At 36.7% G+C, this 13,402-nt stretch overlaps 1 long non-coding RNA gene across 2 annotated transcripts; it reads left to right on the top strand.

Moving 5' to 3' along the window:
• Positions 1–202: 202 nt before the first annotated feature.
• Positions 203–9,294, top strand: LOC140145408 (uncharacterized). Of its 2 annotated transcripts, none has more exons than XR_011858049.1 (3): positions 203–438; positions 6,436–6,636; positions 8,225–9,294. It is a non-coding gene; the product is annotated as an uncharacterized lncRNA (long non-coding RNA). The 2 variants fall into 2 exon arrangements; XR_011858050.1 differs by lacking the exon at positions 203–438 and adding an exon at positions 910–1,137.
• Positions 9,295–13,402: the final 4,108 nt, after the last annotated feature.

The following is a 13,402-nucleotide window of genomic DNA, read 5'->3' as shown; positions in this document are numbered from 1 at the left end:
GCGACTTTTTTGGCGACTCAAATTTATGTATAGGCTTTACACTTTTATTTAAGCTATAATTCGCCACTCTTTCTGATTAATAAGTCTACAGACCAGCCCAAAATACCTCAAAAAGTTTCTGTTTTTTACCGGAACTCATTAGGGTTACACAAATGGCGCATTGATTTAGTGGTGTGCCCCCACAAGTACTGGCCCAGTTCTAGTAGTACCACGGGCTGTCCCTAAAGTTGCCTGAAATTAAAATCATTTTCATGGGACGCCGTGGCCGTGGGTTTGGTTATCATGTTTATTGGATTTATTCCCGGAACCAGTACTATTTACCCAAAAAGCTAACATTTAGCAGTATGAAGAAGCATGATTATAGACGTGTGAACTGGTTTGTGAGTTTGGCACAGCTTTAATAACTGAGTGAAGTTCAACACCGTGGTGTTTTATACGGTAAGTAAATCATGACATGAAATGAGTATGATAAGCCTCAGCTCAGTATGCATGTCATTGTATGCATGTATCAATACTATCATTGTATGCATGGCATGCATAGTCACTGTAGTATAGCATGGCTAAGCCTGGCGCTTTTTAATTGTTTTATTTTTGTTTCAATTTCTCTGATCAGTTGGGTATGTCACCGTATAAATATCATCATGATCATTAAGTTTAATCTATAGGTATCAGGGCAGCAAACCTTAGTTAACACATTTGCTAGTCAGTCAAATTCGCCGACAATGTCAATGCATATTTACATAGAAATTTAAAACAACTGGCCGAAGAAAGAAACCTACATAAATATGTTTTCTATACTTCACTTGACCCAAATATTTGTCTCGGTCCCAGCCGGTTTGTGTTCCTCCGTCACTAAACGGATTTTGATAGCAGTTCCATTAAAAAAAGCTGCTATCATAATATTGAGACTAAGATCTAGAAACACCCCCGAAATGCCGTTTTGGGGAATTTTGCTAGCTGAATCTTTTTGATGAAAGTCAATCTTTGACAAGATGTAACTTTGCTATGGAAAGTGCTATGAAAAAAAGGTTTTCAGTTTTGGCTTTGTTTACTCAAGGGCTTTAATTTGATATATAAAATGATGCAGTTTGATGGCAAATTTGAATTCACCTAGCATACCTACTTAATCATTGTCAGGTAGGCCTAAAGTATTATTCAGATTTCTTTTTACAAATTAAGCGTACTGCTAGCTGTCCAGCGCATATTATTTTGCACATGGTCCAATGCACACGCTTGACGTCGCGCACGTATATGCGATGGTTAATTTGTAAAAGGAAATCTGAATATTACTTTAGTGATCATCAGTGACAGTGGCGTGCGCAAAGAAGGGGGTTGGGGGCCATGCCCCCCCACTTTTGTTGGTCATTCGGGAAAAATGTTAAAAACATCAACATTTGCTCCTAATCAGACTCCATTCGGGGGAACTTAAAGGGGCATTTCGTGATCCACAGCCTCATCCCCCCCCCCCCACTTTTCTCAAAAAAAAGTTGAGATTTTTATATCACTGGAAACCTCTGGCTACATGTTTATGTACAAAATATTTCTTGCAGATTAATTCGTTTTGCAAAGATATCGTGAAATTTCATTCTGGTGCACCAGAACGAAATTACAACGCATTGTCTATGGAGCAGTGTAATACACATATTAAATCATGCATAACTCGCAAACGCAAAATCGGAATCAACTGAAATTTTGGGAATAGGCTTTTTTCGTGGATATGTACTGAAAAATGCCATAAAAAGAGGATGCTAGGATCACAAAATACTCCTTTAACAACCTGCACCCCCCACTTTCAATGTGCTGGCCACGCCCCCCGGGGCCCGGGGGGTCACTCACATTGTGGCCTGCAATTGTACACCGTCCGCGATAATCAACTTTTGAAAAGCACCCTAAACAAGGATTTAACCCTTGGCTAAAACGACACCCTAACTAAACAAGGATTTCATTCCTAACATCAAATTTCGTACCCTAAATTTTGCTAGAAATTGCAATTTTGCTACCCTTTTTCCCAGTTTTTCATGTTTTTGACACCCTAAACGCGATACGCGCGTATCGTGCCTACCCAGGAAAAATGACCCTTTTTACGCGTTTTCATTATCGCGGATGGTGTACAGGCCACAATGGGAGTGAACCCCCCGGGGCCACGCCACTGGTCATCATAGGTAGATTAGGTAGATGGGAGAAATTTTGTCCCCAGAAATTTTGTTTGCACAAACCATTTAAACTTATAGTATACCATATTTTCCACCTTGATTTGGCAGTGAACAACATGTAATGCGCATGTCGCCCCACCCCAGTCAGACTCTGCATGTAGTTATCGGAGAAGTTTGGCACTTTTTGTCATTTGACTTTATCATACATGTAGGCCTACACTTGCTGCGTAAAAACGGAAAGTGGAGTTGTTAATGGCTAAAAAAAAAAAAGGAATGCAGCGCAGTCTACATGCATCAAAAGCATGGACTCTGATTGGGACTCCCTTTAGTCTACATGTATAAAATTGATGTTTTGGTTCTTGCCCTCGCCCTCCTGGCCTCATCAGTTTCTGGGGTTTGTCAGATTTTTTTTTCTTTTCTCAAAACATTAATTTTATATGACCTTACAAGCCTTGGGCCATTTGATCGAGCACTTCAGGCTACAAAAAGTTGGGGGTCAACAAAAATAGCTAAAATATTTACGTCAGTACATTAACAGGTTTGGGGTGCCAATTTGTATCCTTTCCCCTGCGCACCACAAACCCGGATTAGCACACAGGCACTTAACAATGAGTGAAGCTTATCACAGGTAGGCAGGCTCACATCCCACACTATAGGTGGCGCTATTCGTCCATAGGGAAGTGGAATGTGCCTGTACGGTCCAAAAATGGCTTTACTGTGGGGCTCAATGGAAAAAATCACTAAAAATTAATTTTGACAACCAAAACCTAAGTGATGTTGACTTACTTTGGTACTGGCATGATACTGGATTCATAAACTATCACATAGTGCAATCTATGATCCACCAACTCGACACTCGTTAAAGCGCAAAAGCAATGTGTGTGTAAATCAAGACCATCCAAAACAGCTTTCTTACAGTAAAGAATAGGAGGTCATCTGGGGTCACATACAGTAGTGTACATTGTACATGTGCCTACTGTCACAATTTCACACACAAAATTTTGGGCAATTTGGTGACGCTATTTTTGTCTGTAACTTGAAAACTGTCAACTCTCACGCATTGGCTGTGAGTCTCACGCATTGGGTCACTTTCTCACGGTCTCACGTCAAGGTAGTATAATCTCACGCCTGAAAGTAAATCTCACACAAAAAGCTGAAAATTGAGTAAAATGCTTTTCACATTTTCGAGCGCCGTGGCTTAAATAATCATGGGTCAAAATGAACATTGAAGTCGGCAAATCCCGGAACGCCTCTGTCTCACGCCAAGTAATTCCAAAAAGTTGACAGCCCTGCTTCAAAAGTATATGCACTAGAAACATAATTTTCCCCCTAATTGTTTAGGTAATTTGATTCTCTTTCAAATGAAAAAACTTTCAGCTAAAAATATCTTCAAAATTTTATGAACATCCTATCACAGGCATGAGACTGCACTTTCCTGAAAAAACTAAAAATGCAAGTGAAATTAGGCAAAAGTACCCAAAAGCTACGCTACTGCACTATAATCGTGTCAAAAAGTAAATTTTAACCTAGGGAGTGTTCAGAAATACTCTGGTGGGGGGCTGGAAAATATGTATACTATGATCAGCTCTTAATAGGCGGGAATTATTCGGTTTTTGTTACTGCGCGAGTCAATAAAGTTCCAACTTACACACGCGTAAATTCACAAAAGCACGTGTCTTTACGCAAAGCACAGTTCGCGTAACTGCTGCGCCCAGCTGTGTGTACGCCGTTCTATATCAAATTATCAATCCACGATGTTATGAGCCCCCGCCTATTAAGAGCTGATAAGAGTATAGGGGGGTCATAAAATTTTAGGAGTTCTGAATAGGGGGGGTTAAAAAGTTTTGGGTGTATGAACAGGTGGGGTTAAAAAATTTCGCACGTAGGGGGGGGTAAAAACTTTGCGCACACAAATGTTCCAGTATTGAACCACAACAAAAGTGCATTTGATCCAGTGTTAAAAATTGCCTGGCCTCCAGACTTGTACCCGAGTCCAGCTCATCCGAGTCCACTTGTATCCAAGTCCGAATCCTTTTGTGCCCGAGTCCGGATTGGAGTCCAAGTCCAGTGGTGACAAGTCCGAGCCAAGTCCGAGTCCAACAAAAATAAGCCCCAAGTCCAGCTCAAATCCGGACTCGGTCAGAGTCCATGCCATTTTTTAGGGGGAGGGGGGTCATACTCATTACTGACATTGCTTAGTAGGAGCCTATTTGTATAAAGATGGGTCATTTGGTGTAAAAAAATCAGGTTAAAATTTTGAAAGAAGGGGGTCATTTGGTATAACATTTTGAAAAAATGGATCACCGGGTGGAACATAATTTAAAAAAATGGAGCAAAATTTAATATTTTGTTTCTAATTTTAAAATTTGACAGTTTCTGCTTTTAAATTATATGGAATTTTGAAGATAAAATTGTACAAAAAGAAGGTCATTGGTCAAAGATCACTACACCACACCACATATTGCTCTCCTATACAAACCCACCCTACCAAACCCACCCCACCCCATCAACCAACCATACACATTTCACTTCAAAGACACATACACATGAACAGGTAACTCCTGAAGGTAAAAACTACAGGTATCAGACCACCTGTATCAGAAAGCAGTCAGGTGGGGGTATTTGCATGTGTGCCGGGGTACGGGTGTGACACACAGCTACACACTGCATGTAAATTGTCAACTCACAGTTACCTTGCAGTGTCCCTATAGGTTGTGTGCAGCATACATGTAAATGAAGGGCAATGTATTCAAATATTGTAGAAAAATATCATCATCATCATCATCATAATAATAATAATAACTGAAAGGCACCTTTTCATAAATATTTGGCTGTGTGATATTAATTAATATAAATTATAAACATCTCAAAATTGGACAAATGTCCCAGACAAATGTGCAGTGAGTAGTGAGCACACAGACACCCTAGCCCTCAGGGATGAGTACCAATTTACTGGGTGGGAGCTGAGATGTATATGGCCCAGTCTCTCTAAAAACAAAACCGGTATGTATTTGCAACTGCAATTTCTTTTTTCATCTGTGCCACTGTGCCACGCCCCTGTATTTTGGGCTAAAATGGTAGATTTTTGCGCGCTTCGCCGCAACAAAAAGTCCCAGTAAAACCAGAACAAAATATACTCGTCCCCGACCCCCACCTAAATTATAATGTTTCCGTCGCCACTGATTCCAATTATAAATGTATAGTTTATTAATACTGGGTTCAGTGGGTTGCATATAAACATACTTATGCTACTTTGAAACATTTCCTCAATTCCACATATTCTATACCAATGAAATGAGTACTATTTCATTGCACATGAATACAAATTTTAGCATCATTAATATGTTTCCTCTGCCATTTGATGTAGAATGGTACATTATGATGGGGGGGGGTTAAAATAGTTTTGAACATATATGAGGGGGGTCGAAAAAGTTTTAGGTCCATTAAGAGGGGGGTCAAAAAGTTTTGGGTTCATGAAAAGGGGGGTTAAAAAATTTCGACATGAAAATGAATATTTTTCAGCCCCCCACCAAAGTATTTCTGAACACCCCCCTATAAAGGATCCACAGGCTGTAAGATTCCAATGCCCCTATTAAATACATGATAAAAGGCTACCAAAAACTTTCATAATTTTGTAAAAAACTTCACAATTTTATGTTAAAAAGTATTTAGAGAGAACTTAGAATGTGTGAAAATTTAAAGACCCAATTTTGAAAAAACCTTATTTCCCAGGGAAAGATCTGAGAGCAGGCCACACCATTACCAGATGATTAAACTAAGCCATGCAGTATGTATTTCTCAAACACTATCCATAGTTCGTTCTTATTCGCCCATTGCACGGTTCTGCCAAAGAGAGCCTCGATCTGGCAGCATGCATGATCAGTCATATAACATTGCGTAAAGTTACGTAATACTTCCTTTCATGTCTATTGCCAGTTCGAGGTTCTCGCATATGGCGGAACTGTGCAATAGGCGAATTGAACATGTTGAATGGGTTCTATGGATGGAGGAGGCATGAACTCCAACATGTTTCTTTGCATCTGGGCCAGTGTTTTATGACAAAACTGTATCCTCAGGCAATACTGAATTTTGTGCTTGTTATTTTGTTGCAATTTTTGCCTAAGTCACTTGTGTGGGTGTGCATGCATATTTTCCTCATCATGTTCATTTGCTATTTTAAATGATTAATTTCAGGCGGCTTAAATTTATACATGTACATCTCTTGTCTTTTATTTTCTGGGGTATTAACTAATAAGGGTCTGGTTTTTGTTTTATTATTCAGGTGCAGATCACAGAAGACTTGTACATGTATCAATTGAGGACATGTTTTCTGCATATTGATCCATCATTAAATACATGTAAAATGATGTAATGCTGCAATGCATAAAGGCACCCTGGTGGAAGGTGTCAGAAGTCACAACTGACAGAAATTTACGCAATGAAATTGCTATTTTGACCAGACTAATAACAGAACAAAATTAATGTAAGTGTGAATCGCTGAATTACTGTAGAAGTCACAATGTATGGTTTTAAATGAATTTCTTTTTCAAACCTGATTTGTTTTGCATACATTTGTTTACACATGTCCCATCTTAATGAAATCCAGCCAAGTTCATCAATTGTGCCTGAAGGACAACAGAGCAATTTAAAGATATTAAATCTCCTACAAAACACCACAGTTAAGCAGTAAGTGGGTAAGATAGTAAACTTGTGGATTTGCTGACCAAATTCATTTGCCGGGTACCGTAATTGAATTGTTCTGGGACACCCTGTACGTCTACATGTATGTATTTTCTCAAAATGTATTGCTAGAATTGGTATGGTACCATTCTTTGGTAGCAAATTATCCATCCTCTTTTCTGTCATGGACTAGTAAAGGTGGGTGACTAGATTGTCAGCCTCATCCCGGGGCCTCATCCCCCCACTTTAATATTTGGTATCCCATCAATATGCAGATTTTGTTATCAGGTGAAATCTCATATTTTCTCATAACCCCAGTGAAATTTTAGGACTTAAATAGATAGTTGAGGCAGTATGAACAAAAACATGGTAGTTGAGTGGTTATAACCCCAGAAACAGGGCGCAAATTTGCATGCCCTTTTTAGATCGACCGAAGGAAAAGACCTTATGGCATCATGAGCACAGCATTTTTATACAGTTAGTTTGGAATTGGGTGGAGTTAAAAATGGGTCCAGAGCATAAAATCTCAAAACAGCGCCCTCTCCCAAGGGACGGATAACCTTGTGGACAGTTCGCTATGGTCACGAAATTTACAGGGTAGAATTATGTTGATCCACCCTTACTGTGTGCTATTAGGCAACTTCCTATTGAAACTCCTTCATAGTTAGGGAACCCCTCAAACATTGCCCAAGGCCTGCCAAGATGTACTGTTCTATGAACAACTGGAATACAGATAATTCTAGAATCCAAATCACTGGAGCAAATTTGGAATAAGAATGTTTGAGTGATGTGCCTCAATGTGAGATAGAAAACAAAAAGTGTTACACTTGGACCACAATCTGGTCACACACCCTCAAGATTTTTAATGATGTTGATTTCAAAATATCATTGAACAACATGGTTTAAAATATGTGTTTAACTTTTCTTATTTCTCACAAACTTGAAATTGCTTACCGAGAGGAAGCTTTCATCCAGTATTCTCTTGGACGTCTTCAGCCCCAATATTTGGCTTGTGGGGGCGTTGTTGGCTATTCTGAGCCACTGACACCAGACGGTGTCAGCCGGCTCAGAAGAGAGTTGTACACGGTTTAAAATAGTCAGGGTTATTGCCGGGGGTTGTTGTCTACTGAAGATAGCAGTATGCTTGAAATATCATTAGTGAGTAGTGTAATGTAACAAATAAGATGGACTGTAAAAATAAAACATAGCATTGAAAGTGCAGCCTGGGAAGTGCAGGGATTTTAAGAACATTTTACACTATAACTTGACAGGCTTCAGCTGTGGATAACAAAATAACTTCACAGGCTTCTGTGGATAATAATAATGAAATTGTCCAACAGCTCTGTTTATAACATAACGTTTGTATCAATATTGTTATTTTGTTGTTTCAGAAAGGACCGTCAGAAAGTACCATGACTTGATCAACAGCATTGACAGTGCCATGGTGGCAGTGAAAGTAGTCGATTGGGATCACTGAAAATCAATATCATGGAGACCTCACATCTTCCACTGTAACTCTTGTTAAAATGCTCGGACTCTACATATTCTTAGCCTTCACTATGATAGGAATGCATGCCTTTCAGACCAATTGCAGCTACCAACCAGGCTGGAATGCCTTGGACACTTGAACACAAAGTGGAAATATACTACCTTTATTTCCAAGCAAGTAAATGTGAAGCTGGGAAATGTGGAAAATAGACTTTTAAACTCAGAAAACTGTTGGTGTTCTACATACACAATCAGTATCATGACTTCCAATTGGTGGAGAATCAGGAAAGCAATCACTTTATTGCACAAATATTCTCACAGGATAGATTAGCAGAATATAATAATGTGGTTGAAAATCCTCAGTAATGCTATGAAACATTTTTAATTCTGGATTGTGAGGGTAACAGATTATCTGATTAAGAAATAAAGGATAAATCCGTCACTGGGCGGGAAAAGCCTCATATGTACTTTTGGCCATTGAACATATGAATAAAGCCTTGTAGGTGTAGACTTTATATTGAAGAGTTTGCTTCATCCATGTTCAAGGGCCAAAATACATGCAGGAAAAAAGTCATATTTACTTTTGGCCCTTGAACATGGATAAAGCCTTGTAGGTGTAGACTTTATATTGAAGGGTTTGCTTCATCCATATTCAGGGGCCAAATGTACATATGACAAAATATTGCTACCCTAAAATCAGAAAGGTTCTACATGAAATAAACTTGAGACTGAAAAGAAAGACTGAAAAGAAGCATGATCATTTATTATGCACCAAACATGAAGGTACATTTTTATACATTTATGTCACTCTAGGATTTATGACACCTAATGATGATATTAATGGTTCAATCCTAAATACTGAAGGTCAAATCTATTAAAAAGCAGATTTAAGGTTAGATGTGAAAATTGCAATTTTGTTCAAAACTAATACAAGGTTGATTTTTAAATTTCAATTATATTTGAAATAACTGCACTTCATTGAGCGAGTCTCAGTCTCGATTATTTTTTTAGGCCAAGTAAAATAACATGTATATTGTCCCCTCCCTCATCCATTTTTGGCAATTTGTTCAAGCTAGTGGTAGTAATACCCAGGCCCGTATGCAGGATTTCATTTGGGGGTGCTGATTTTGAAAAAGTGGACCTTTTTTTCCAAATTTTGTGAAAAGTGGACTTTCTTCCTTAAATGTGGACCTTTTTTGTCCAAAAAAGCGTAAAAACCCTGATTTTTTGGCTCGCCACGCTCGCAAATTCTGACATTTTTGGACTTTTTGTATACTTTTCCAAATTTAGGGAGGGTGCATCGCACCCCCCGCACCCCCTCTGCGTACGGGGATGGTAATACCGTCAAAAATATCAGGGCCTCCACATTTTTATGTGTTGACAAAGCCTTTGCAATTGAAATTTTACACAGAAATGAATAGTAAATTTGTAACAAATAATAACTGCTTCCAGAGGATATACATGTTATTTATTTTACTTGGCCTTAATATGTAATCTTCCAGGACTTATCAGGCAAATATAATAACCCTGGAATTATGGAAACTATTGAGCTTTATGATTGCAAATTGTTTTTAAAAATTAATGCCTTTTTTTAATAAAACTTTGGGCCAAAAAAACCTGTTTATATTTGGGGGGGGATTTTCTCCAAAAATTAGTATTTTTGCCCAAATTTGACCTCACAGATGAATCCATCAAGTTATGAGGATGAGGCCTAAAAATGTTCATAATTCCTGGGTTAAAACCACCCATTAACTCTTTCAATGACATTGTAAAAAACAAAAAGGGGGTTCGAGACTTATTTGGGGATTTTTGTACGGGGATGTACCATACTTTCAGATACTGATTCTACCTACTTCTTGCTGTTTTTACCACCCCATCAGTATACTAGTAACACTTTTCATAAGAAAAAAACACCCAAAAAGTACCCACATTGCCCTAATTGCCTTGGGCGCTTTTAGGGGCACTTGTGGTGGGGTCTCCCCCGTCAGTCCGAAACACCATCAATCCGAACCCCTGTCAGTCCGAAAGTCATTTCAGAAAGAAACAAATTTTACATAATTTCAGAAAAGGAACTTTTTACATTTCAGAAAAAGACTACTTTTTATAACGACATCATTTCAGAAAAAGGCGACTTTTTTTTAAAGGATGTCATTTCAGTAAAGGTGATTTTTTTAAAAGATGTCATTTGAGAAAAGGCAACTTTTTATTCAGAAAAAAATATATTTAAAGACATTTCAAAAATAGGTGACTTTTTATATAAAAAGAAGTCATTTCAGAAAAAAGCGACTCTTTTTAAAGACGTCATTCCAGAAAAAAAGGTGGTTTTAAAAGACATTATTTTATAAAAAGGTGACTTAAAAAAAGGCGACCTTTTTAAAAAGAAACGTCATTTCAGAAAAAAGGTTGACTTTTTAAAAAGATGTCATTTGAGAAAAAAGGCTACATTTTATAAAAAAGATGTCATTTCATACAAAGGCGAGTTTTTTTTAAATACGCCATTTAGAAAAGGCAACTTTTTGGAAAGATGTCATTTTAAAAAGACGTCATTTCAGAAAAAGGTGACCTTTTTTTAAAAAGACATTTCAGAAAAAAGGTGACTTTTTAAAGATGTCATTTGAGAAAAAGGCTACTTTTTATTTTAAAAGATGTCATTTCAGAAAAGGCGACTTTTTAAAGACATCTTAGAAAAAGGCGGTTATATTAAAGACATTTCAGAAAAAAGGGACCTTTTTTAAAACGACATTTCAGAAAAAGGTAACTTTTTAAAAAGATGTCATTTGAGAAAAAAGGCTAGTTTTTATTTTAAAAGATGTCATTTCAGAAAAAGGCGACTTTTTAAAAGACATTTCAAAAAAAGGCAGCTGTTTTAAAAGATGTCATTTCAGAGACATTTTAGAAAAACTTAAGGCAGCTATTTTAAAAGACATTTCAGACCTTTTTAAAAAGACATTTCAGAAAAAGGTAACTTTTTAAAAGACTTCAGAAAAAGGCGGCATTTAAAAAAAAAGATATTTCGAAAAAACGTGACTTTTTAAAAGACATCATTTCAGGAAAAAAACAACTTTTTAAAGACGTCATTTCAGAAAAAGGTGACTTTTTAAAGACATTTTAGAAAAATGCGGCTATTTTAAAAAGACATTTTACTTTTTCAAAAATGTCATTTGAGAAAAAGGCTAGTTTTTATTTTAAAAGATGTCATTTCAGAAAAAGACAACTTTTAAGACATTTCAAAAAAAAGCGACTTTTTTAAAAAGACATTTCAGAGAAAAATGTGACTTTTTATAAAGACGCCATTTCAGAAAAAAGGCGACTTTTTTAAAAAGATGTCATTTGAAAAAAAAGGCTACTTTTTATTTTTAAAAATGTCATTTTAAACAAAGGCTACTTTTTATTTTAAAAGATGTCATTTCAGAAAAAGGCGACTTTTTTAAAGACATTTTAGAAAAAGGCGGCTATTTTAAAAAGACATTTCAGACCTTTTTTAAAAAGACATTTCAGAAAAAGGTAACTTTTTAAAAGACATTTCAGAAAAACGCGACTTTAAAAGACATTTCAGAAAAAAAAAGACTTTAAAGACGTCATTTCAGGAAAAAAACAACTTTTTAAAGACGTCATTTCAGAAAAAGGTGACTTTTTAAAAATACCTCATTTCAGAAAAGAGGCTTTTTAAAGACGTCATTTCTGAAAAAAGCAACTTTTTTAAAAAGACGTCATTTTAGAAAAAATTTGACTTTTTTTAAAGACGTCATGTCAGGAAAAAAAAAGCAGACATTTCAGAAAGGCGACTTTATAAAGACGCCATTTCAGAAAAATGTGACTTTTTAAAGAAAAGGGAAAATTTTAGGGAAAAGGCGACTTTTTAAAAAGATGTCATTTCAGAAAAGAAGAACTTTTTAAAAAAGACGCTCATTTCAGAAAAAGGCGACTTTTTATAAAAAGACGTCATTTCAGAAAAAAGGTGACTTTTTTAAAGATGTCATTACAAACAACAAAAAAGCAAGACTTCCTTCTCGGCAGAACCCCAAAACTCCGACACCATGTCAGTCCGAAACCCCGCTAAACACAGGGGCTAAACAAAAACGACTTGGATAAAAAAAGATGGCATTTTAGAAAAAAAGGTTAGGCCTACTTTTTTTTTTATAAATGCGTATTTTTAGAAAAAGGCTACTATTCATAAAAAAGCAACCTTTTCAAATAAAAACGACTTTTAGTAAAAATTATTTTTGTCGAAACCCCACATCGTTTTTGTAAAAAAAAAAAAATTATAAGACTTTAGTTTTAGAAAAAGGCTTAAAGGAGTATTTCGTGATCCTAGCATCCTCTTTTTATGACATTATTTCAGTACATATCCACGAAAAAAGCATATTCCCAAAATTTCAGTTGATTCCGATATTGCGTTTGCGAGTTATGCATGATTATGTGTATTACACTGCTCCATAGACAATACGTTGTAATTTCGTTCTGGTGCACCAGAACGAAATTCAAATTTCACGATATCTTTGCTAAACGAATTAATCGGCAAGAAATATTTTGTACATAAACATTATGTAGCCAGAGGTTTCCAGTGATATAAAAAATCTCAACTTTTTTTGAGAAAAGTGGGGGGATGAGGCTGTGGATCACGAAGTGCCCCTTTAACATTGACAAAAAAGAGATAGTGAAATTTCCGATTCACACCTTTAAAATATGGCCTAGTCTATAAAAATGGATTTTTTTATTTACAAAGAGGCCTATGGCCTAGCTCTAAAATTGCCTTGCACTTGCTTTTTCACTGAGAAAGAACACTGATCGAAACCGTTAAACTAATAGGCCTAGGCCTAAGCTGATCCAAATAAATTGCATTTCGGCTACACACAAGACATGTAGGCCTACCGTATCATTTTTTTGAAGGACGTTACAATTTACAACTCTCATTGTACTGATTTCTTATTTAGGCCTACTAAAACTTTCAAAAATAGGGTGTTGCATAATTTATACAGTACAAGTTGGAACATGACTTGTAGACGTAGGCCTGGTATTCGTGCATTTGCTATGCCTATGCGTATGCATGAGGCTTGGCAAGGCCAGGCTTGTTTTTAATA

The sequence above is a fragment of the Amphiura filiformis genome, unplaced genomic scaffold, assembly GCF_039555335.1.
Source record: "Amphiura filiformis unplaced genomic scaffold, Afil_fr2py scaffold_251, whole genome shotgun sequence".
NCBI lineage: Eukaryota > Metazoa > Echinodermata > Ophiuroidea > Amphilepidida > Amphiuridae > Amphiura > Amphiura filiformis.
Note: the sequence above shows the minus strand (reverse complement) of the source record. Positions and strands in the feature narration are given on the sequence as shown.